The sequence below is a fragment of the Epinephelus moara genome, chromosome 3 (assembly GCF_006386435.1).
Source record: "Epinephelus moara isolate mb chromosome 3, YSFRI_EMoa_1.0, whole genome shotgun sequence".
Classification (NCBI taxonomy): Eukaryota; Metazoa; Chordata; class Actinopteri; order Perciformes; family Serranidae; genus Epinephelus; species Epinephelus moara.
In genome coordinates, this window is record NC_065508.1 from 38,866,488 (window position 1) to 38,892,374 (window position 25,887).

Sequence of the window (25,887 nt, forward strand, 5' to 3'; positions counted from 1 at the left end):
AAATGCATATAATGTGAACATTTTCTGCAGCAGGGCCCCGGCTACGGCCCTGGCCTGAATGGGGTCCATACTTGTACCTGTAAATGTTGAGGGTGTTCTGTGGGGTGTACGGATTCAAACAGTCAGTCAAGCAAATAAAGACTCAGGAGACAACATCACTGCATAGAACAAATACTGATCCAGGGAGCAAAATGTGTTTTACTATGAAACTTTGATTTCATATAAATGATATGAAGAAGCTGTGATATATTGGTACATCATACATATTGTAGATCATAAACATAGGGTGAAAATGATTATAAAATGCAGCTAAATTTTAGTAGAATGGTCTCAGTAAACATGACAGCTAAGACATCTGAATGTACCAGTTATTTCCATTCATTTGTTTTTGTATAATACAGAAATATTTCATCTCAATCTGCTGTGGTAAAATTGATGAATTCACACGTTAAAACTTTTGTGTTTTTTTTTAAAGATTTTTTGGGGGGCTTTTTCGCCTTTAATGGACAGAACAGAGTGAACAGTGTGAAGTGGGGCGAGAGAGAGAGAGAGAGAGAGAGAGAGAGAGAGAGAGAGAGAGAGAGAGAGAGTGGGGGGACGACATGCAGCAAAGGGTTGCAAGCCGGAGTCAAACTTGCGACCACTGCAGCCTCACCTCTATACATGGGGCACCGGCACCACTAAGCCGCAAACTTTTGTGGTTTTAACGTTAAATTTGTTAGTAGCAGAATAACTTTGGTATTGTTACCCAATACAAGCTACATTAGTCTGATCATAGATAAGCCTGCTTAGATAAAATAAGGAATTATGCTTTACACCACGTCATATAACACCTGAGTGCTGCTGTTGGTGTTTCCACGTTATGTAGTAACGGACTATATTGTTAGAAACCTTTTGTACTCTGCAACAGACGTTTCCAGCTTCATGTAGTCAGAGGACAGACATACAGATGTTCCCATAACATCAGATAAGTTGCAGTTATCATGTTACAGCTGAAATATAAGACAGCTACAAAATAAAAACTTACCACTGCAAAACATCCCACTCCAGAGTTTGATGCTAAAGTGCTTCAGAGTCTACCGGCTAGTTTCTTCAGTGAAATTGATAATGGCGGATGGCCGCCATCGTTAGCTAAAGCCTAGATTTTCACCGCGATTTTGATGTCGCAGAGGATCTTGAGAACCACCTTGGGTTGGAGGTGAGTCGGCAGGTAGTCTGCCATGACGAGTCCTCATGTGTGAACAAGCTTACTGGCAAGTCGCCCCCTCGTCTGTGACTGGGACTGGATATCTGGCATGTTAGAAAACTAGGGAAGGCTGACACGACTGACAAACAGCGTCAGCCAATGCAGTTGGCGACACTCCCGCTGACAGAAACACATGTCGCCAGGTATGAACACTCAAAGGATTACGATAGTCTCCGCAACGCAAAATCAGGGTGAAAATCATGTAATGTGAAAGGCTTTAGCCTCAGCTGTTGTTTGCGCCAGCCTGCCTAGGTGAAGTCAGATTAGGTAAGGGGCGTGACGTTTACACACTTTCTAAGCATTGAACCAATCACCACAGACTGAGCAAGCTGACCAATCAGAGCAGACTGGGCTGCTAGGTACAGGTTTATTGCAAATGATGTGTCCAAGGACAGTTGGAAATTTGATTATCCAACACCATTTTTGTTTTTACAATTTCTGGCTGTGATAAATGGTGTAATTTTTGTGATTTTTAAAGAAAACACATTTTCTTTTAAAATCAAATCAAATAAAAACCATAAAACCATAAGTCCCTCCCCAATACTTATAAAGATATTTGGCATGTATCCCCCTTTTTTGCACCCCCCCCACCACCTCATAAGTGACAGTCCCCAAATGGCCCATTACAATAAAGCCATGAATTACTACCCTTTATAAACGGTATCTGTCTGAACTGAACTACACTTAACACTGAACCAAGCTGACATAATCTCCAGAGGATAAATAAACTATTATCCTACTTGAAAAAAATCAGACACATTTCACCTAGACATCTCAGTGCTCTCACTGTACCGTCAGTCGAAATACGAACGAAAAAAGCAAGTAACGTGTTACAAATACCGATATATCAGCAACATTCGGGGGGAACAGACAGGGTAGCTGAGGGCAGGTTTGACGGGGACCAAATGAGGCAGTCCACAGAAATCTAACAGCTTTGCAGTTGCGCACTTTCCCATATGTGTGCTGCCTTCAAGTGTTCTCGAAAATAACTCCGACAAGACGTTGATACATTAGATACAACAGAAGACATTTAAAGCCTGCAGCATCTTGCCGCTGGAATAAAAAACTAGATATTTTTTCCAAAGGACATTCAATGTCTACCGAACAAACATGTTGTTAGTATTTCCGACCACAGACACTTGAATTAGCGCCAACAAGTCGCTTTTACCACTTTACAACATCCGAAACAAGAACTTCGGAGGAGACCTGAACGCAGCATGTCATCCTCCGCATGGGTTCGTAGCATCATCACCGTTAGTAAACGGCAATGTGAGTGAACAGGAAAGTTCACTCTGTGAGTTCAGCTGTGAGTCGAGTCTGGGATAGTTTTACCGGGCGTGTGTTTCCAGACTTTCCGAAGCAATGACAGCCTTTAGTGGAGCAGTGTCATAAAACAGAAGGTAAGAGATGGGAAGGGAAGGAAAGAGGAACAGGTGCGGCGGATAAACAGACATTTGGGGAGACTGCAAAAGCCTACGCCCTCGTAACCCATCTGTAATTTTGATTTATAACACACTAGTATAGAGAATGTCACCATCCCTTCATATCATTATAACTAAACTACTGAATTAAACGATTGAGGTGTTGCTCAGAGCGCGAGTTAGTTAAAGTTTTTGTTTTTCCTTTTTTTTTTTTTTAATTAAAATAGTGGAAGCTCTCTGACGCGTCTCTCATCCCTTAAAGGCGTAGAAAGTAGAAAGTCCATCCCTGCACAATGATTAGTCTCTAAACGCTTGGGATGCACGATAATATTGTCACATCATCAGTATCGTCTGATATTAGCCTTAAAATGAGAATTGGCCAACATGCTTTTTCTTATTTTGCACAACGAATGAATATTACATACATTTAAAAGTCTCCATCTGCTGGTGGGCCATCACGATAAGAGTATGCATATGATGTTAATTCCACGACAGTGGAACTTTATGATGACTTTATGATGACTAAAATTAGGTGGGGGAAAAATGGATTAATTGATATCGGTATCGGTTATCAGCCAAATGAGTTGTTATACATTAGCATGTTGGATATCAGCAAAAAATCCGATATCATACATCCTTGCTAAACACAGCTAGAGCCGAATGAGTGACTGTTTATGTTACTGGGGCACCAACGTACACTTTAATGTCTTTCTTCAAGAAAGGGAAATCTGGGTTCCTAAAAAGAAAAGAAAGAAAGGAGGGAAGAAAGAAAGCAAACTGACTACGTAAAAGAAAAAGAAATTCAAAAGGTGCGTGTTAGAGACATAGATAAAGAGAGGAAGGGCTGGGGGCCCACAGAGAGTGTGCTTTTACACAAGGCCTAGAATTTGGGGCTACACCCCTGAGTAGAAGTGCTCTGTTAACTAGCACAGCTGGCTGAAATATAACATGGTGAAACAAATCCGGTTCCAAAATTTTTCCTATAGGCTGTGAGCCTAACGCCATAACCCTTTGCATGTGTACATCCACAAATGGAAAACTACTCATGTGGATCCCCACTTGAAGCTGTACTGATTATTTATCATGTAACATTTTGTTGATGATGGAAAAGCCCATCTATAGCCCATCTATCTATCCTAGCATTTTCTGACACTTCTTCCTGGTTGAAAGAAATTGAAACTTTATCTTCTCTTTTAAGTGTGTAGTGATGATTGCGTGTGCCTGCTGGACACTTAGAAGGTCCCATTGATTTTATTCTAAAAGATCATCCTGCTTTCTCCCCGACATTTCCTGATTAGGGCTGAACTTCAGAGCTGACATTTATCTGACATAAAGCATCATTCATTTAGCAGATTGGCGGCCACATACAGTGCCTCACTCACTTCTCTCTTGTGTCTGTGACAGTGCTGGTTGCCCACAGGCATGTTACGGAGTTGGTGATGTGTAAGACAGGAGGCGTTGACTGCAGATACACCCCCTGTGCCAATCCATTATATTTGATTATGCACATGATATTGCTATCAATTCAGATCAGCATTCAAAATGGCACCATGATCACTCTTGTGATTTTTGCATTCTTTTTACTCATGCATGCCTTTGTGGCATGCATTATCTTGATATATTATGAATATTTACTCATACTTAATATTTTCTATTTTCTCGTAATTTCTTTGTGCTTATATATGTGAGCAACTGTCACATGACACAATATCCCCCTGGGGATAAAAAAGGAATTTTGATTCTGATGAATATGTCACTTATATTTGTTCATACATGGTGTTTAAGAATGGATTGCAATGACCTTTGGGTTAGAACCCTACAACAGACTGTATTGGATATTATTAAACATAATGGAAAATCAATAGTCTGTGGATATTACAACAAATTCAAAGAGTCTTTATTATACTTTCTTGTTGGCTGTTAATAGATGTACACATAGAGCTGAAATGATTAGTGGATTCATTGATTAGTTGACAGTTATTTAGCAAATATCTTGACAATTGATTACTTTTCACTCAGGGTTCCTACAGTCATGGAAATCCTGGAAATTTCACAGTCTCATTTTCCAGGCCTGGAAAAGTCTTGGAATTAGTTTTGTTTGATAGCTTTGGAACACTTCTGGAATTTAGTTGTTTGTAATGAATTAATTGTTACAGTAATCTTTCACGTAATGTAACGTAACAGTGAATTTGTTTTCTGTAAGTTAGCCATTGACTTAACAATATGCAGCATATCACAACATACTTAGAATTGCAATAATATTGTATTGTGACTTCAGTGTCGTGATAATATCGTATCATGGATCCTCTGCTGATTCCCACCCCTAATGTCAAGTAAGGCAAATGAACTCAAACAACTTATTTGATGCTTGATACAAATGGAAAACAGTTCACAGTTCTTATTTTCCATGACTTATTCCAGCCAAGCCTTTTGCTTTTAGATGTTTTGTGTATATGTGATGTAGTGTAGAGGTGTTTGTTATGGGAATCGAGACTCCTGTATGTGTGTGCAGAATGTGTACTGCAACCAGGCCGGCAAGTGCAGCAGACACAAAGAAGTGCATGCTTTTCCAAAATGAAAATTTTATTACGGCTCCCTAAAAAGTCATGGAAATGTTTTCAAATTTTGTCCATGAAATTTGTGGGAAGCCTGTTTGCTTTTCAAGAAGAAAAGCCACACATTTGTTATCAGTATATTTATTTTCCCCTTTGCTTTATCTTTTTTAAATAATTGTAATGTATCTGGGTTTTAGACTGCTGACATTGTTGTATACATGTTGGGCTTGTGTTGAAATTGTGATGGGAATGTTTTGCAATTTTTTCGACATTATCTGGACAAAATGATTAATCAAGAAGATAATGTGCAGATTAATCAGTGATCGAAATAATGGTTGCTGTTTGCCGTATGACCTTTTTGTCTTAGGACCATCTTGTAGTTGGTGGCATCTAAGCACAAGGAAGACAACGTGTGTTGGGGTTTAGACTCTAAATTCAAGCAGTGCACCACTAACACTCACTGACACTTATCCTGAAATGTAACCCCCCCCCACGTATGTGACGGCTCAAGTAAACCAATGCTGCAGCATTGTATACAGGCAATGATATGCGCGCCATCGCAGGTGCCACAAGACAAAGGGCTATCCTACACCTCACGTTTCTCTCACATTTCCCCCACGATCAATCAGTAAAACTGTATAGTTGATCAGACTCCTTCTGAAACCTTTTCATCCACTTGATTTAGGGAAGTCAAGAACTACAGAGAGCTCTCTTTTACCCTGAGTGAATCAGATTACTATTTTCTTATTGATGCTATTAAATGACTTATGAAGGCCAAAAGCTCTTGTCACATACATTAGGATCAGAGAAATATACTGTTATGTCACAGTTTTGTTATATTACCTTGTTTAACAATCACAAAGTTAGAGGCTACAGTAGTGGACATGCTGTAATGGATAGTATTTACCAGCCTGTCTGTGAGTGTATATGTGTGTGTATGAGTGATTGGGAGAGGAGAGTTAGTGCCTGTGGGAGGGTGTTTTGTTTTCATTGACTCTAGTCTATTGTGTGTTCAGGCCTACAGGCTGCCTCTGCACATTTTGTTAACATTTTATCGGTCTAAACAAGGCTGTTGCCCTGAATTCAAGCAGTCATGGTGAAATATTGGTTTTTGGTTTGTTGACTTTCCTATCATTGTCTGTTAGTCTTTAGGTTGTTTCACCATGTGATGTCGCCCACTATATTCTAAGCAATAGCTAGACTGGGTAATGTGTAGAGAGTTTCTCCTTCGCGAGTCATCACACTAAAAACAAACTCAATTTCGAAGATTAGTGATTGCTCATAGGGGTCATGTAGTGATAGGCAATAGTGCAGTTGCTTTGAAGTGCAAGCTGCAGTGTTTTTACAATTGACACCATCACATTATCATACCAGTCCTCATAGCTAGCAGTGTGTTTTTCTATATTTTGTTGGTTATTGATGTTTCTGACAGTATCGTAAATATTGCATAACTGGTGTTCCTGTCTGGGTTCATAATGAAGTTGAGAAAGCTGTTCCTTCTAAGGTGACAGGGCTGCCAGTGGCTGAGCAGGCTGTCTCAGGTAATGGAAACCTCAGGAGCTGCTGTCTGCTGGCTGTCAGTTGTTTGTCTATCGCACCCTTTCTGTCCACCTCACCTCCGGCCCCATGCGGCCTCTCTCTGTCCACCTGCCTCTTCCTTTACAGTAAGCCTGCCTGAGTGGAAAATCATTGGAAAAAGAAGTGTAACCATTTAAGCAGAGGCAAATTGACTCGAGGGGGAGAAAAGAGAGCCTAGAATGTCTTAGAGATATAAAAAGGATTATTCTCCTCAGTGTCACATTGGTTAGAGAAGAAGAAGAAGAAGAAGAGAGATGTTTAACTTCCTAACTACTCGAGATATCTTAAGGGGCCTCTTCTGAAATCTTAAATGATGTAATTCAGACTCAACCTGAAATCACCCCTGGATATGGTAACATGGTGATATGATACCATGAGATGATATAATATTACTACACATTGTTTATACAGTTATAAATTAATTAACACAAATGTTGTCCAGGCTGTTCTCAGAAACTGTTTGTACGTTTTTCTACAAAATGTAATGCACCCAAATTTGTACATTTCCCATGTATTTTGAAAGTCTGCGATCATGTGATCAATGTGCTGACGAGTAAACAAGGAAGCAGTCCTAAGCGGTCTTGTTAGGAAGCAGGTTGGGGTGGTGGATAGGTCACACAAACAAGGACTTTCCGCTGGAGATGTGTGTTCAGAACTGTGTGACTTATAGTGAACTTTAAGTCATTTTAAGGTACGTCCTCACCATGTTTCTTTTCCTAAATCTAACCTCTTTAACTTTACGTTCATCATGTAACTGTACATTAAGGACATAAAGTCATTTGTGGGGCGCTAGGCTAATTCATAGGATCTCATACAAACTGTTCCATGAGGATACGTTGATTTGTCTAGCAAGATGCTATATATGGTGCAGTAGAAATGATGTAAAAAAAAAAAAATATATATATATATATACATATACACATACATACACACACACACACACACACACACACACACACAAACATACACATACACACACACACGTATATATATATATGTATATATATATATTAGGGCTAGGGCCACGCGGTGACGTCATCGTCATCATGGACTACGTAAATACATCGACGCAAATTATTTGCATCGACGCGTCGGTTCAAACAAAAAAAATGGCGGCGTGCAGCAGCAGCAGTGCTGTGCTATTGTATTATGGCCTATTTAGGTGTTGGAATTTGTTATTTACGTGACAACACCTGAACGCAACATAGGTTCCGCTCCATTGACAGTGTGCACAGTGCTGTGCTGCAGGTTCGGGCCAGGCTTGGTTATAATTGTCTCACTTGGGTCGTTTTTCGGTCAGGAAAATGCAGCCCAAACCACACTCTAGTGTGCTCACCTGTGTGTGTGTGTGTGTGTGTGTGTGTGTGCACGTGTTTGTGCGTGCATCAGGGCTGAACTCCGCCATGCGCGTTACAGAGAGGAGAATTGTAAACGTGCAACCATGTAGAGACAGAAATGACATAAGTTAAATAACATAAGGCTTTTTAGTTTGTTTAATAAAAGGACAAGGTATAGACCTGTTCTATAGGAAAGGTAACCTTAAATGACTTTTGTTGTGATCATTGGGGGGGCGGGGCGCCCCCCTAATATAATAGTAGGGGAAACACTGATGTTTCAATAAATGTTAATTTTAATAAGAAATGTTTTGGTATTCATATTGTTTAAATTGCCTCATTAATCAAATAATGGAAAAATAATAGATAATCGAAAAAATAATCGTTACACTAATCGAGAAATGAATCGTTAGATTAGTTGATTAATCGAAAAAATAATCGCTAGATTAATCGCTAGAAAAACTAGAACAGCACTCAGAGAGAGTGCAGACCTCCGCCAAGTAAGTGATATTCCCTCCCCCTCTGCAGTTATTTGCATCACTATCATTATTAGTTAGGTTATATATGCCTTCACCATGGAGACACTGTGGTGTATTTATTTCGTTTTTATTTTGTACCAACACAGAATATAATGTTTTTTTGTATTTTTCACTTTCTTTTTTTCAACACAGAACATTAATTTCAACTTTAGAATTACAACAATATTTAGCAAGTAGAACAAGACGTGCTTTCCGGCCACCAGATGGTGCTATTTTCACCATCTTAATTGCTGCTAAGGCTGTCAGACCATAGACTTTATTTATTATTTTATCCACTTTGCTTCAACCGATCACCATTATCATCTGTTCCTTGTCCCATTATCCACCTTTCCTGAAAATTTCATCAAAATCCGTTCATAACTTTTTGAGTTATTTTGCAGACAAACAAACAGACAAATGCCGGCAAAAACATAACCTCCTTGGTGGAGGTAATAATAGTTTGGGACAGCCCTAATATATATGTATATATGTATTGTGGCAGCCCAGGGGCCCAGAGGCAGGATTCACATAAAATAGGGACTCAGAGACAGATTATCAGCAAAACAAAGTCTTTAATGAATAAATTGGGGGGAAAGGGGAGGGGGATCAAACAGTAACTCAGGTTTCTTCCCATCCGGGGTATTTGTCTTCAGTCTTCACCTGTCCTAGGTGGCAGAGAGAGAGAGAGAGAGAGAGAGAGAGAGAGAGAGAGAGAGAGAGAGAGAGAGAGAGAGGGAGGCTTTCTTATTTAATTACAGTGGATATGGGGACCCAGCTCTTCCCCAGCGGCCCAAGTTCCCTGGGTGGAGAGGGAGAGAGAGACCAGATAAGTCACAAATATTCCTTAACTTTCCACATGGCTCCATTGTGATGTGGGGTTCATCAAAGTAAACTCACGTGAGCCGAGGATCCTCAATCATGTGGAAACCAGGGAAATGTTGCCTGCTGCTTGTCCTCAACCAAACTGAGTGCTTGGGAGAAGGACGAGTAAATCTCTCTCTCTAATCACTTGATGGGCTGCAGGTGTGACCAGTGCCAGGTGCCTAGTGGCTGCAACACCTGCACTGGATAAAAAACTCCCTCTAACACCTCCCCTAACTTGAGACCGTGGGTCCGCCCCCTTTGCTGGGTTGACTCAGAGGTTTCCCCTGGTTTGCAACCCCAGGGGGGTTAGTGGGCATTAGTGTCCTTGGCTGTTGATAGCCATTTTAGTAGGGCATGGTCTGTTACCAGGGTGAATTTCCTGCCCAGGAGATAATAGCACAGCTTGGTTAAAGCCCATTTAATTGCCAGACATTCCTTTTCTATAGTTGAGTAATTTTGTTCATGTTTTTGCAGCTTACAGCTTATATAGGTCACCAGATGTTCCTCCCCTCCTCTGACTTGAGACAGCACAGCTCCAATCCCTGTCCCTGAGGTGTCTGTTTGGATAATGAACAGTTCTTTGAAGTTAGGTGTATTCAGAACAGGCTCAGTGCATAGGGCCTTCCGATGGGTGGCAAACGCTTCTTCCGCTTCGGCACTCCAGGTGACATGGTGTGGGTGGTTTTTCCTTGTCATCTCATGCAGAGGGCCTGCAAGGGTAGCAAAGTGAGGGATAAAACTCTGATAATAACCAACAAGTCCCAGCAATGTTTTTACCCGTTGTTTGGCTGAGGCCAGGTGGTAATTGCCTCCACTTTTGTTGGGGTCTTACACTACCCCTCCCAATGGTGTATCCAAGGTATTCTGCCTCCTCTAGACCCAGGTGACATTTTTTTGGATTGGCTGTCGGGCCAGCTTGCCGAAGGGCTTCCAGGACTGCTCTCAGGTGGCCCAGGTGGGAGGCCCAGTCCGAGCTGTGGATTATTATATCATCCAAATAAGCTGCTGCGTACTCACGATGCGGCCAGAGTACTTGGTCCATCATCCTTTGGAAGGTGGCTGGCGTGCCATGGACTCCAAAGGGCAAGACCTTAGAATGGTGCAGGCCATCTGGGGTTGAGAAGGCCATCTTTTCCTTGGCTGTCTCGGTGAGGGGGACCTGCCAGTATCCTTTGGTGAGATCAAGAGTTGACACAAAACGGCTGGGGCCTAATCGTTCAATCAACTCACCCTCTCCACGACCTCATAGGGTCCGTCCCACTTGGCCAGGAACTTGCATTCTGCAGTTGGGACGAGGACAAGGACCAACTCACCAGGCCGGAACTCCCGTACACGGGCTTTTCTGTTGTTGACTCTGGCTTGGGCTTGTTGTGCTTGCTGCATATGCTCCTAACGAGGGGCCATATCTTTCCCATCCTGTCCTGCATTTGGTCAACATACTCTATGATGGAGTGGTGGGGGGATGGCTGTTGCTCCCAGGCTTCTTTGGCTAGATCCAGCAGGCCCCCAGGCCTCCGTCCATACAGCAACTCGAACGATGAAAACCCTGTAGATGCCTGTGGAACTTCTCATATGGAAAACAAGACAAAAGGAATTAGTTGGTCCCAGTTTTTCCCATCAACATCAATAACCTTTCTCAGCATTTGTTTGAGAGGCTTGTTAAACCGCTCAACGAGACCATCTGTCTGTGGGTGGTACACAGAAATTCTTAACTGACCCACCTTCAACAACTTGCACATCTCTTTCATCACTCGTGACATGAAGCAGCTTCCCTGGTCCGTTAGGACCTCCTTTATGATGCCAACTCGACTGAAGAGGAGGAACAACTCTCTGGCCACTGTTTTAGTATTAGCAGCACGTAATGGGATAGCCTCAGGGTAGCGAGTGGCATAATCCATGATGACTAGGATATATCAATGCCCCCTACTGGACTTTGGAAGGGGACCCACTATATCCATGGCCACTCTCTGGAAGGGGGTGTCAGTTATGGGTAGAGGAATCAAAGCATTCTGGTAGTTTACCTTTGGGGCTGTCTTCTGGCATTTTATGTAGCTTTTGCAGTAATCCTGGACTGCCCTCTTCACGCCTGGCCAGTAGAAATGGCCCAGGACTCTGTCGTAGGTTTTCTCTACCCCCAAGTGAGCTCCCAACAGGTGTGAATGGGTGAGGTATAACACTTTGGGAACATAACATTTTGGGACCAATAACTGTTCAACAATGAGTTCCCTCTTTTTAACCACCCTGTACAAAAGGCCATTTTTCACAATGAAATGTGGAAATGTGATCACACTCACCCCTTTGACACGTTTCCCTTTGACTTCTACCATGTTCCTTCTGGCTTGTACCAGGTTGGGGTCTTCTTACCGGACGTTCCCAAACTTCCCTGGGTGGGGCCCCTGTTCCTCCTCCACAAGGGGGAATTCTGAGAAGGCCTCAGAAAACACGGCCTCTGAAGAGGCTTCATTGGATCCAGGATCTCCTTCCCCCAGGACCCCTGCTGGTCCAGGAGCATCTTCACTGGTCTCCTCTCCAGATGAGCTGGGGACCCCAGAGGGCACTGCACAGGCCGGCAATGGCTTGACTTTCCGGGCACTCCGGGGTTTCTTCCTTGCACTGTTTCGCTTGCAATACGCCCACAAATGCCAAAATATGGGACAGTCTCGCCCTATGAGTACTGGTACCGGCAGATTCTTCACCACCCCAGCCCTTACTTCAAAGGCACCCCTCGTGGTCTGTACCTGGATGTGAGTGGTGGGGCAGTCCCGTGAGTCCCCATGGACACAGGAGACTGGAATAGGGGGCCCCTGGGGTCCAGTCGACAGTTCCGGCCTTAAAAGGGTGACATAACTTCCAGAGTCCAGTAGAGCCTCTGCATCACGGCCTCCTATTCTAATGGGAAGCTTGGGGGCTTTTGTGTGCTCATGGGCCCAGTAGATGGTGAGATAGCTACCGGTCTTCCGTTGGGCATCGGCTGACCCAGCTGTCGGCATGGACTCCTCATGGACTCCTCCTTGATCATGATTTATCAGAGGTTTGCGCCGTGGGGGTGACCTCATCTGGCCCTGCTCGGGGATCTGTATTTGGGTTGGCGCCTCCTGGTCACACTTCCTCAGCCTTGGCTTGTCTTCCCTGGGGTTGGGACGGCTTGGACGTGGATTCTCCTGCTGACTGCCTCACATCAACTCGACAGTGACCTGGTGGTTTTCCAACAGCGCCACCAGGGCATCGATCGTCTCTGGACTGCTTTGGGAGACATATCGTTTAGCATCAGCTGGCAGAGCTTGAATGCACTGGTCCATTACAAGTCTATCAAGGGCTGGAGGCCCATCCCTTGTGCTCAGCCAGCTGCAGATCAGACGAATCAGGGTAGCTATCTGTTGTCGAACTGGGGCATTGGGGTCATAGGCCCAGGAGTGAAACGGTTGAGCCCTCGTCAGGAGGTTGTGACCATAATAGGCTAAAATGGTCGCCTTCAACACGTAAAACTGGTCCACATCACTGGAGGGAAGGTCCCGACAGGCCCTTTGAGCTTCTCCGGTTAAAAAAGGGGCCAATATGCCAGCCCACTCTGCCTTTGGCCACCGCTCTCTCTGCTGTTCTCTCAAATACTTCCAGGTAAGCCTCAATGTCATCCTCAGCACTCTGTTTGGTTAGCACTTTGCTGGGTTCTGTGCGCTTCTCAGGCTTCACCAAGTGCTGGCCCAGTATAGTCATAGTGTCTTGTAAGGCTTTAAGGCTTTGGGCCTGCTGGGTCTGGGTTTGAACGAGCTGGGCTCGTGCGTCCTCCATAGCACGGTGTATCTCCCTCCGAGTACTATTTCACTGGGAATCTGTAGCGTTGGACCAGGGTGCCCGCATTCTCCACCAAAATGTGGCAACTCAGGGGCCCAGAGGCAGGATTTACATAAAATAGGGACTCAGAGACAGATTATCAGCAAAACAAAGAGTCTTTAATGAATAAAGTGGGGAGAAAGGGGAGGGGGATCAAATGGTAACTCAGGTTTCTTCCCATCCGGGGTATTTGTCTTCAGTCTTCACCTGTCCTAGGTGGCAGAGAGGGTATTTGTCTTCAGTCTTCACCTGTCCTAGGTGGCAGAGAGAGAGAGAGAGAGAGAGAGAGAGAGAGAGAGAGGGAGGGAGGCTTTCTTATTTAATTACAGTGGATATGGGGACCCAGCTCTTCCCCAGCGGCCCAAGTTCCCTGGGTGGAGAGGGAGAGAGAGACCAGGTGAGTCACAAATATTCCTGACTTTCCACATGGCTCCATTGTGATGTGGGGTTCATCAGCGTAAGCCGAGGATCCTCAATCATGTGGAAACCAGGGAAATGTTGCCTGCTGCTTGTCCTCAACCAAACTGAGTGCTTGGGAGAAGGACGAGTAAATCTCTCTCTCTCTAATCACTTGATAGGCTACAGGTGTGACCAGTGCCAGGTGCATAGTGGTTGCAGCACCTGCACTGGATAAAACACTCCCTCTAACACCTCCCCTAACCTGGGACTGTGGGTCTGCCCCCTCTGCTGGGTTGACTCAGAGGTTTCCCCTGGTTTGCCATAGTATGTCTATACATCATCAGCAGAAGACGTAGCACACATCCATACCACCCTGTCTCACCTGGAAAATAGAGGAAGCTATAAAGGACTGCTGCTATTAAGGACTGACTGCTGACTACAGTTCAGGGTTAAACACCATATTTCCCCACAGGCTGGTCACAAAGCTCAGGGAGCTGGGATTAAACACCTAACTGTGCGTGTGAATCCATGACTTCCTGACAGGTGGACCTAAGTGGTGAGAGTGGGTGGACACACCTCCCCCACCCTCATCCTTAACACGGAGTACCTCGGGGCTGTGTTTTGAGCCCCCTGCTTTACTCCTGTACACAGATTGTAGACTGTCTAGCCACTTCTGACTCCAACACCATCATCAAGTTTGCTGACAGTAGAGCTGTGTTGGGCCTGATCACAGATAACAGTGAAAAGGCCTACCTGAAAGAAGTAGAGGACCTGATCTGCTGGTGTCAGGACAACAACCTTTTCCTGAACATCAGCAAAATTAAGGAGATGGCAGTGGACTTTGGGAAGAGGCAGGGGAAAAATATGCCCCACTTATAACAGGTCCTCGGCTGAGAGGGTGGACAACTTCAAGTACTTTGGGTGTCCACATCACTGAGGGCCTGACCTGGACGCTGCGTTACTGACTCAGTGTTGAGAAACGCAAGGCAGAGACTGTTTTACCTAAGCACCTGAGGATATTCAGGGTTTCCCCTCAAATACTGAGGAATTTCTACTCCTGCGCCATCGACAGCACCCTGACGGGGAACATCACTGCCTGGTGTGGAAATAGCACAGAACAGGACCACAAGACCCTGCAAAGAGTGGTTTGTTCAGCTGAACACACCATAGATGCTGCTCTACCCTGCATAAAGCACGTTTTCAGTTTACTCCAGACACGGCAAGAATGAGGCTAGGAGAATCATTAAGGATCCCGACCACACAGATAACTGCCTTTTCTCCCTGTTGAGGTCGGGAAGGAGGTACTAGTAACATCAGGCAGCACTAAGAGGCTCAGGAAGGAAACGTTTTTTCATAGAACAGTTTGTATGATATCCTATGAAAAATGCATGCACAACACTTCATATGATGTCCTACAAATCTGTGGCCCAAGAATGATACGTCCTAAACATAAAGTTTTGGAGGTTAGGTTTAGGCAATAAAAGTCACTGTGGTTAGGTTAGGAAATGAAACATTGTGAGAACGTACCTTAAAATGACTCAAAGATCCAAACATGTGGCTCCAGGGGAAAGTCCGGCGACAGTCCGCTTTTTTTGTGAGTGAATTTGTACGAAGTTAGGTGCATTGCTTTTCATACAACATCCAATTTGTGAGAACAGCCTGAAGATGACCCTGCCTGAGACTGCCCCATCTTATAATCTTATATTCACTATCACAGTCCTTTTTTAATGCACAGATTGATGTAACTAATTGATGTGACACATTTCAGTGTAATGCAGTCCAGTGCAACACCACTGCTAACAGTGACCTCCTAGAAGGTTTGAATAAGAACAGACCATTAAAAGCTTTGTAAAATAAAGAATAAACCCCTAATATAATACATAATAAAACATAGCCAGTGTTGCAAATCAGTGGGTAGTTTTATGTCAGTGTCCAAAAATGAGATTGCATGAAAGGATTATGTGCTACTCAGTGAGCTATAAAGTGTTTACAAAGCTACCTGTCTGTGAACAACTTCACCTCTTACTGATCAGAATTGTCAGTGAGGACTTGTATTTTTTTCCAATGATTTTGTTCTATATGTGAGCTTTTATTAACAGTTCTTAAGAAGAAAATGCTCTTTCATCCACAGAAAATAATCTTGAATACTATCACAGTCACTTTTTCAGTTTTTGATATCACAGGAGGGCAAGTAGTAAGCCAGAGGGCAATAAGACTATCCCACAAGATAGAAATTAGATTTCCACAGTGAAAGATCACTGTAGCTGACTGTGGGATTTCAGCTTTGGATTGTACATAAACCAGTCAGAGGGATCAGCAGAACTGTGGTGACTGAAAGTAGATCACTATACGTGAGGAACTGAACAGCGTGGCAGCTTGCCTGCCGCGCTGTAAACCAAGCCTTGTGCTCAGCCGAGCTTGCACTGCTGCTGTCCAGATTGATGGTAATTTTGACCCAGTGGACGCAGAGACAGCAGAGACTGTGCATGACTTGGGTTATCTTTTGTCTACACGGACTTCTCAAAAAACAGTTGGTTCCACTGGGGTACAGATTGAGACAGTTAATTTAGGCACTGAGGGATTTCACACAGTGCAGAGGTAAAGTTCTTTGAGAGGCAGCTGCTAATATTGTATACTATAATTTGTCTCTAGGTCATATTTAAAAAAGTTAAAGATCTGGGTATCTACAAAATGCATAGCAGTCTGCAGTTTTCGTGAAGTATTGCTGTCACAGACAAGTTTTCAAAAGTGGACAAAGCAGGATGAATCTGTCACAAACTGTACCATTAACTGCAATAAATCAAATTTGTTCACATCTACTTTTCTAGACCTACTTTTCAGATTGGCACCCTTTTAGGTCAATCTGATGGCAATTTAACATATTAGTAAGATGACTGCATATTAAATTATAATGTTTATTCATTGATGCTGCAGGGATGAATAAATTAATATCTAGCAAACCTACAGCATTAGGGCAGACAACAATTTAACGAGAGTCCCAACTGAAATTCCTGTCATGTTTCAAAATCCGTCACCTTTTTTATCATAACATTTAACACTTAAATCGTGAAGATGGAAACAGAAGGCTCGTTGGGAACAGACCACCTGCTGCAGCCGGCGAACACACTGTCTGCAGTCATTTTGACTAGTCCACTGGTCAAGTCAAAATGACATGCTTTACGTTCTAAAACCAGCCACCTGTGATTTGACCAGCTGAGTTGCAGGTGACACCATTAGGTGGCTTAAGTCCAACTCAGACTGGCCAGTTCACACTGCTGCAGCTTTTTTCTGCAATGTTCTGAAACTACTACATCTTGTTGTGAATCATTGGTCTGAACTGGGCTTTACTAAACAACATTGGCCTTTAGTGTGACATATAACATACGCGTTGGCAGTGCTTTATAACAATAACAATGGCATTAACATGACAATAACTGTTATAGGGCAGCTAATCTCGTCACACATAACACGTCTTCAAAACGTCACACCAGTCCTACCTCTGTCCTGTTTATACAGACTTTGTTTCAGCACTGTTACTGCCTCCCGTCATGGCTTAAAAGTGAGACCACTCTGTTCCCCCATTCCACGATTGTACCTTATAAACAGAAAGGAAAGGCTGAGTAGCCACTTTATATTCTCGTCTGAACAGGCAATGTAAAAGGGGCTTCTCTCCATCTCATGCTCCAGGTGTCAAATACCACTTGGGCAAGCAGTTCTGTCTGTAAATCTTCTGTCATGTCTGAATGAAGCTGTAACATTACTGTAAGTAAAAGTCTTCTATGTCTGAATGATAAAAAGTCTTCACTTTAACAGATAGATAAAACCAGCAATGCCGAGTAGTCCAAAGTGTAAAAGGACTAATACACAGTGTTGCCAACTTAGCGACTTTCTCGCTATATTTAGCGACTTTTCAGACCCCTCTAGCGACTCTTTTTCAAAAAAGCGACTAGCGACAAATCTAGCGACTTTTTCTGATGTTACTGAAGACTTATGGAGACTCTGTTGTGAGAGCACGTATCATTCTTATTCTTCTCAACGGGCAGCGGATGCTACCGTGGGCTCCTCTCTCGCCCCAAATCACTCACAGACGGCCCAGTCCGCCCTCCCAGCAGCAGTCAGAGCAGGAGATGTTAACCCCTCCACGTCCAGACTGCAAATGAATCGCACATGCGTGGAACTGCCGCTGGCTGATCTATCGCTCTGATCCCGACCTGGTTTACAGTCAGAGGGATGTAAATGTAAAATTTTCTTTGTCTAATATAAATCACTATATAAATTTTCTTTGTCTAATATAAACCACTGAAAGAAGGTTCATTTGTAGTTCTAAACATATTCAGGGTGTTTTTTTTAACTCAGTTTTTGTCTCTCCCACGACGTTATTCCTCTCTCCTACAGCAGCCATTACAATTACATCCATATGGACAATTATGCAAATTAGGCGATGACGTCATTTAGCGACTTCTAGCGACTTTTAGGACAGCCAATAGCTACTTTTCTTACTGAGGAGTTGGTAACAGTGCTAATACAGGGAAGGAATTTTGAGAACCAGCCTGGGTAGAGCAAGGGATGATTATAGGAAAGCCACAGTAAGAAGATGTGAAGGAAACAGGATGCTCAAGAGCTATTACTGTACTGCACATTTCATCTAACTCATTAATGCTCAGCAGACAGGGTTAGCTGAAGTCAAATGAGATAGTTACACTCAGCAATGACAACTAATAATGATCCAACTCTTTTTTGATGTTTTTAAAAACATATTGATGAAAACTGAAGACGTGACTCAGAGGTTCGTGTGTGTGTGTGTGTGTGTGTGTGTGCACGCATGTGTGTCCAGTTGTGTGTAATATGATGTGCACATCTCCCTGACAGACTTCTCTTTCTGTCAAAATTTAAGTGCATTCGTACACTCAGTCCTGTAGCCACTGACTAACATAATGTGTGTGGGACATGTCTTAAACCTGTTTAAACATTTGCAGAAACTTTGCTCTGTGGAAAACAACTGAGCAGTTAACGAGATAACTCTTTAACAAGCACTGGTCTGCTTTGCATTGCTTTCTTTTCAGCACCAAGATTTAAGGCATGTATGCGTAAAATTCTTCAAAATGTTGTATTACTCCATTAGAAAAGATTGACTTCCTGGTCCACACACATAACTTAAGAAAAAAAATTAAATCAAGATTTGGCGCAGTGCACCCCTGAGGACCCATTTTGAGTTCAGCTATGTGACATAAACTTGAGAAATGTTGAATGTAAACAAAACCACGTTTTTTTACAGTGAAACCTCCACAAGATACCTTTAATGCCACATTAGTGGTTTGCCCCAGTCTTTATCTATCTGTCTGTCTATCTGTGTGTCTGTGTGGCCTGGTGGATTATCTTACACTGTGATTCATTGGGTTCATTGATAGGCCCAGAGCAGCAAGCCAAAGCCTGTGTTACTTATTAAAGGGATGGATCTCTTTCCTTTCTTTACCTTAACTGCAAACAGAGACAGTCAAAAAGACAGACTAAATAACTGCCTTGATTTGTGTGTAGTGGATGTGTTTTATACGGTACTGCTCAAATCAAAGACTGAATCATCTCTAAGGTATCTGTAGACACATGTCAACACTCCTGGATGCGCCACTTCACGCCATGGTTCTAATTCCAGCCTCGCTGCCCCCGGAATTAAATGCATTTTCCCCTGCTCTCGCTCTCTGCTTGTATACCAACTTCTGTAGCAGCTCTTTTTCTCTGCTCCTTTGGCAGCTTGACTCTTCTCCTCACCACTGACTCAAAGAGAACTCTGTAGCTGCTGCTGTGTCTCGTGTGTGATGAAGAATCGATGAGGAGAGACTTGTTGTTGAGGTCGAGAAATATCCAGAGCCAAATGACCCACAATCCCGATATTATAAAGACCATGGCCAAAAAGATATTGCCGGGCAAGTCATAGTCCTGGAGAATGGCTCTTCAGGTGAGAAATCAAGTTTAATTAGAGGCTATCTACACATGATTTTAAGCTAATGTAGAGGTGGAGGAGGTACAGATCTTTGAGTAAAGTAGCAACAACTTACGTGGTCATCTGTTGACCACCAGACAAGTTGCAGTGCCACACATTCAGTGTTTACTAGGGGGAATTTCCTGAAATACATGTAAGAGCTAGTCATTCAGTCTAACCATCCAAACACTTCCAACAACTATAGCATCTTAGCTATTCACTTACATTAAATATCACAGATACATGCTGTAGAAAAAGAAATTCACAAATGGATCCATTGCAAAAATGCCTTGTGGTGGCCATGGCAGCCATTTTGCTTTCTGCCATTTCTGAATAATGTCTACCCCTGTGTATTGATGGTCAAGGATTACAGTGATACCATATAACAGCATCATACACCCTTAAGGTGAATACTTGAGGGTGAATTCAATGACATGAGAAGGAAATCACTGTATCTGAGAACCTAGGCTAGACTTTATAATATCATGTCCATTGTAGACATGTTGTGCAGAGTTTAAATAGCTTAATCCTTTCGTTCGTTAACCTTGAAGATACAATGACTGCAGAGAGTAGAACAATATTCAATATGAAGCCATGAAGGCCTCTGTTGCCATTTCATCAACAATTCGGGCCTCCCATGCTGTCTTCTTTCCCCTGGTTGCAAATACAGGTACTGTGTCACACCCAGTGAAGGCATGGAACACAGGAAGGCCCTCGGATTGACAAAGACTTGGCAATCTTATGGGCAGGCCTGTGTCTGTAAGTTCTTGCCAGTGCTAAATTCCATGAATACTGAGAAACAGGGTGAGGGTTTTTGGAGCAACTTTACCTGTTTCCAAGGTGCTTGGAGAAGGGAAATAAATCAAAAGCATCCAAAAAGTGTTGCTGGAGATTTGATGCCTTTGATTTCTGTCCCATATCCACCCACAGCTCCTCCGTGTCCAGCTATGACACATGTGCAGTGGCTAGGACCACAACATCTGTGTGCAGCATGAGCTTTTTTCTGGCAGCATTCACCACATGAAGTAATATCGATGTATCCGCCTCTTCATGCGCACAATCCAATCTGTTTATTGTGGATGAGATGATAGACTACAGGGTGCACAAGTGGAAATGACCCAGGCAAGTTGTGGCATCTGGGACTGGCAAGAACTTCAGATACATACCTGTCCATGAGACTGCAAAGTCTTTGGTAATCCAAGGCCTTAAAATTTGAAAATAAAATCAATTAATTAACTAGAAAAGCACTCGGAGAGCGCAGACCTCCGCCAAGCAGCTCAGATTTCCAGCCATTTTATTATTTTATCCACTTCACTTCAACCGATCACCACCAAAATTTTATCATCTGTTCCTTGTCCCATTATCAACCTTTCCTGAAAAAATCCGTTCAGAACTTTTTGAGTTTTGCAGACAAACAAACAGACAAACGCCGGCGAAAACATAACCTCCTTGGCGGAGGTAATAAATGAAAACACTGTTGATTTGTTCCTGTGGTGCTGGCATGAAAAATATTTTGGTTCAGTAAATATCCACTGACAGTCAGCCTGGTGAAGGCAGATTGGCCAGCCTGTAGATGTATAATGGGCCAGCCTCTGTCCTCTCAGCTCCACAGGAGCTGCTGCTGACAGACTGCTGGCTCTGTGGACAGAGACACTAAATGCAGGTCAGTGTCAATGTGGATTTAAAAGTACTGTCTTCATGGCAATGATACTAATACTACCAATCACATTGCATGACAAAATTTGATGTCCTTAATATAACAGAATTCTCCAGGTGCACGTCATATAAAAAAGTATCAAGTGACACTGTTTTTCTGTCGAAAATGTATCATTTCTGTTGAGCGACACTAATCCAAGGTGTCAAGTGCTCTACCATAAATTAGGTTTAAAAAGGAGACATTGAAGAATAGGCTGAACAATAACAACGGCAAAACAATCAAATGTGTTTCTGAAATACATTTTCTAAGTAAACCTTTGTGTTTGACACATTCTTTTAAGCTAAGTTGCAAAGGTCAAATTGATTGTTGTTCTACACTTAACAGTCATTGTATTGTCAGGGATAATGATACTCTACACAACATGCATGCAACATGTTATTATAAAGTCTAGCCTAGGTTCTCAGATACTGTAATTTTCATCTTGCATCACTGAATTCACCATTAACTTTTCACCTGCACAGTTTATAATGCTGTATATGGTATCATTGTAATCACTGACCATTAAAACATTAGATAGACATCACCCATTCTGTGTTAGCATGTTAGACTGAGGAAATACGATTTTAAAAAAAGAATGAAATACACTATTCAGTTATGGCTGAAAGTAAAATGACCGTGATGGCCACCATAAAGTATTTTTGAAGTGACTCCATTTCTGAAAATGTTGAGGGTCCAAAACTGTACAAGAGTACCAAGTTTCATGCTTTTATGAAAAAGTGAGCATATCACCTCAAATTTGGCATATATCACCCAAACTACTAGAAGAAGCCAAAGTTTTCAGTAGAAAATCTTTGAAATAATAGCCTATTCTTTGACTTACAGATGATCTGTGGGAAGTCTTATGTAAAACCACCATTAAGCAACAGTAATAATTTAGCACTAAACGGACACGGACACAAATTTAAAAACATACCATGTAACTCCCCTACTACATTCCCTACATTTTCTGCTAAGCAGCAATTTAAGAATTGGGTGCAAATCCTTTCTGTTCTTAGGTTACCATAATTTATACAAATTCCTGTGCCACAACGTAGGAAAGGTGTTGTAAATAAGGAGAAAGAGCTTTTAATAATGATACAAAAGATCCTCCCAGGATTTTTATCTCCGCCAAGGAGGTTATGTTTTCGCCAGCGTTGGTCTGTTTGTCTGTTTGTTTGTTTGTTTGTTTGTTTGTTTGTTTGTTTGTCTGCAAAATAACTCAAAAAGTTCTGAACAGATTTTGATGAAATTTGAGGTTGAGGTTATGTTTTCGCCGGCGTTTGTCTGTTTGTTTGTCTGCAAAACTCAAAAAGTTCTGAACGGATTTTTTCAGGAAAGGTTGATAATGGGTCAAGGAACAGATGATAAAATTTTGGTGGTGATCGGTTGAAGCAAAGTGGATAAAATAATAAAATGACGGGAAATCTGAGCTGCTTGGCGGAGGTCTGTGCTCTCCGAGTGCTTTTCTAGTCTTATTTATGGCACTCTAAAATCTGGTAATAATACTAGTCTAATTTTTTTATCTTTATATTTGTATTACATTTGTATTTGTTATAGTTATGACGGTTATGGAACTTCCCAATAACTTTCTAGTTATTTGCTGTGATTGCTTTTGAAAGCATTGGCTCTCCCTGTTGACTTTACACTTCTTTGCTATGGCCGTGTTTGCACCTAGCAGGAAATGTCTGCTGTTAGGTAACTGTTCATTTGCTTCTTCGCTGTCTGTCTATGAAAACACATTAGTTCCACCTGCATAGTTCTTACTTGGTGCATTTCTACAAAGTGTATGATTGTCCTGCCATCATGAGGTAAACGGAAAAAATGCAAAGTGATTGTGGTTGATTAACTAATATTGTGTGGTGAGCCACATGTGGTATACTTTGAACAACAAGCCGGGGGCCATTTTAAGACAGTCTGTGGGCCACCATTTGCCCCTGGGCTGGACTTTGGACATGCCTGCCTTAACAGAATGAGTATTCTCCTTTGAAGTCCAGGTGCATTTGCAGTTAACTTTAAAGAAAATAAAGGCTTAGGTGAAGGCCCTATCTGTCTCACTAGCAGGATTCTTTTGAAGCTGCTATAATCAATATTTTAACAATGTATCAAATGATGAACCCACAGAAAATGATCACCTGACTCTGCAGAGTGTTTTAGCATGTTTCAGCTAATTTAATGGCTGCTCTCATCAGCCTGCAAAAAGCTGTTTTTAGTGAGAAGCTCTCATAAACCCATTGTGCACTTCCTAACCAGCACCAAACAGCAGACAGATCAGTTAGCTACTAATTGTTGTCCAGAGTGGAGCATTTAGCATCTAAAGAGTCAGCTATATCCCTCAGGAGTTAGTAAAGACCAAAACCAATTTAAAGAGAGTGAGTATTGGAGATGACTAGAAATACAACTCCAAAATAATGATAATGTTGTTCTGTGTCTGCTAGTTGTGTATACGGGCAACATTTCAACGTTATGAGACTGTTGTGTTCACAGCTGTTGCACTACCCCTAAGCAGCCTGATTATAAGCACAATAAATTAATGTAGATTTAGGACTTTTCATTTGTATAATATTATTAATATAGAGAGAAAAGAGGCACCTGTTAAGTTATAATGAAGATTATGATATTGTAACCCTAGTTCTGTGAGCACAGGGCTCGAGACTGTGACCAAATGATCGCATTTAGCGACCAAAATTCGAGACGGTGCGAGTGAATTTTACATCTACTCGCGCATGTGCGACTAGCAAATGTGCCGTTCCCCCATCCCTGTAAAGACTGGCGAAACGTGGAAAGGGCGAATGCAGGCCAATGTGTGTACGTGTTGGGGTGCGGGGGGAGGGGGTACTATTAGTGGCTAATGTGTTTAAAGTGAGAGGTGACGCTGACAGACACGCTCCTATTCTAGTGAATAGCTTCATTTCCACAGTGCCACGGTGCACCGCTTCGTCGGAGGTACGCGCCAGGTCTATTTTGTAGCGACTGCGCGTCCATAGCACGTCAAGCCACGTAGCTCAGATTGCACCAAACCGGAAATGGAACACACACAGCATCCGGTAAATTTCAAAATACAACACAATGCATGGACTATGGATTGTAAACTCTCAATTTTTTTAAAATCACGTCACATCCTGTCGCACAAGTTGTCAGTCAGTTTTGGGAGTGAATGGTAAGTTCAACCTTCAAGTTAATTATCATTTCAGGGCGGCTCCGCTACAAGGCGCGACGCTCCAGAAATGCATCCAGTAGGTGAGGGTATGCGCTGTTGGTCACTCCAGATCCGCAGCGCGGCACAGACGGAGTATGTGGAAATTGCGGGTAAGCAAACCATTGATTCGTTTTTCATCTCTCACAAGCCTGTTGAACCCAAAATAAACCCCGAAACACAGAGTGAATCAGAGTCTGATTCTGAAGAAGCAGGCCAAGAGAGGCAGGAAATTCAAAAGTCGGGATGAATGGCTCCGCGAATTTACATGGATAAGGTACAGTTACAGAATCTGCTGTGTTGTTTGCCTTGGGCTCTATAGGTAATACTCTCCACCAGTCACAAGCACGCATTCACTAAAATCTACATAAATTAGTACATGCCTACCTGATTACATGAAGACCTCACAGTATATGAAGCAGCACACACTGCTGTCTCCTATCCTACAATTTTTTCAACAGGTGGTGTTCGAATGACAGGGATTCTAGCCAGAGTGCGCCACTTGTGCTAGTAGAACCAGGGTTACAATATCGTAACCTTCATTGTAACTTAAGAGGTGCCTCTCTTTTCTCTCTATATTAATTTCATAGTATGCTAATTAAATTGTTAATGTTTTTGATAAACTTGTCAACTTCTCAGAGTAATTAAAGAGAAGAAGAAAAACGGACCAAGTATTCTTGACCCTTCCCTCCTTTGTGAGTATTTTTTAACATCTTTCTTTGTGTTTGCAATATATCTTTCCAAAATGAAATGACGTTTAATTCACATACTAAATTTATTGTTATTCAAAGAATCCACACCAACAGCTTTAAAAATATATCTTTTCCCTTACAAAATAGCCAGATTAATAGTGTACCTGTTTGTCTCTCTAACTTTATCCAATACCTGCACTTCTTTATAACCTAAGCTGCCACAGTTGGTCAAGTAGGGGGCCCTAGCCAAACAAGGCATTATGCAACTGAACCGTGTAGAGCCGTGGCCTAGCCTTGCAGGGGTCAAAAGACAAGCAATAGATACCCTGCGCACCAGTCCTGTGTCATTCCAACAAGCACAGACCCCCCTGAACAAGGCCGCCAACATTAACATGGCTGTGTGTAGAGTGTGCGTGGACCACAGAGGGAGGGTTCCTGTCAGTCTGCCCAAAGGCTTGGAAGATGTACTCTCAAAGCCATCTCACAAGGCATTTCTTGGATAGGGCCTTACCAGTCACACCATCATCAAACACATAAGCAGCTGTTCAGTGCATCTCATGGGGCCATGCATTCAACATAACAT

At 42.6% G+C, this 25,887-nt stretch overlaps 1 protein-coding gene across 1 annotated transcript in view; it reads left to right on the forward strand.

Moving 5' to 3' along the window:
- The first annotated feature begins 2,529 nt into the window (after positions 1–2,529).
- The window catches only part of slc8a2a (solute carrier family 8 member 2a), a 60,355-nt gene continuing 36,997 nt past the window's right edge, over positions 2,530–25,887 (forward strand). The window contains exon 1 of the mRNA XM_050041065.1: positions 2,530–2,646. The gene's annotated coding sequence lies outside the window, so the exon portion shown is untranslated. The remainder of the gene's footprint in view (positions 2,647–25,887) is intronic.